Here is a 1,012-nt window from a genome sequence, read left to right as displayed (position 1 = left end):
ACCTGAGGAAATGTCTCCAGATCCTTGGTGCTGACAGAGACAGACCAAAGGCCACTTATCAGCCACTTAACTGGAGGCCCAGCCTCCTGTAAGTGGTGTTCTCACTGGCCAGACCTCCAGCCAAAGGCCAGAAAGAGAGGTGTTAGGGAAGGGACCAGGACGGAGACCACCTACCCGCCTGCAGAGGGCCTTGGGTGGTCCCAGTCAGCCCTCCTCTGGTCCCCAGGCCTCCCTCCACCGTGCGGAGACCAGGCAGGGCCAGTACGGGCCCCGGCCCCCAGCGGCGCTGGGAACCTGGTCCTTGTCCAGGACGGATCAGGCCTCCTGGACCCCTGTCCTGTACGAAGCAAATACGTCTCCCGTGCACTTCGGGCCGCCGCCTCCTGAGCGCCCGCCCAGGGGCGGAAGGGGAGGAACCAGCGATGCTCCTGGGCTGGCTTCTAAGTCATCTCCTCCCGGAGAGCCGCTTCCCTGCCGGCTCAGGCCGTCGCGCCCCCTACTCGCTTTACTTTTTTAAAAAAGGGAAGACCGCGGCCGTGCTCCCAGCAAGCCGAGTCCTGGGGGAGCGGCGGGTCGCTCGGCTCGCGGTCTCCCCCGCACGCCCACCCCGGGTCCTTCCCGTGGCGGGGTACCTCGGTCCGGAGCAGGCGAAGGGGCTGGGGTGCCAGCCCAGGGCCAGGAGCCGGGTCACGAGAGCCAGCGCGGGGGACCTGCAGCCCGTCCCGCCCGCGTCCCCGCGCTAATGTTTAACGCCCGCCCGCCCGCGCCGCTCCCGGGGCGGATTCCTGGCATAGTTGTAGGCGGCCCGCTCTCCGCGGGGCACCCGGGAGGTCTCGGGGTGCCGGCTCCCCTCTCGCACCGGGTCTCGCCCCCGGGAGGTCGCGGGGTCCCGGCTCCCCTCTCGCACCGGGTCTCGCCCCCCGACTCGCTCCACCGCCCAGGACCACCCTGATCGCGTTCCTGGAATCCTCGCGGCAGCCGGCCCGCGGAGGCGTCCACAGCCACCCGTCGC

The sequence above is a fragment of the Tupaia chinensis genome, unplaced genomic scaffold (genome assembly GCF_000334495.1).
Source record: "Tupaia chinensis unplaced genomic scaffold, TupChi_1.0 Scaffold000574_1, whole genome shotgun sequence".
In the NCBI taxonomy this organism is placed as follows: Eukaryota; Metazoa; Chordata; class Mammalia; order Scandentia; family Tupaiidae; genus Tupaia; species Tupaia belangeri.
The sequence above is the reverse complement of the archived record's forward strand: the minus strand, read 5'-3'. Positions refer to the sequence as shown.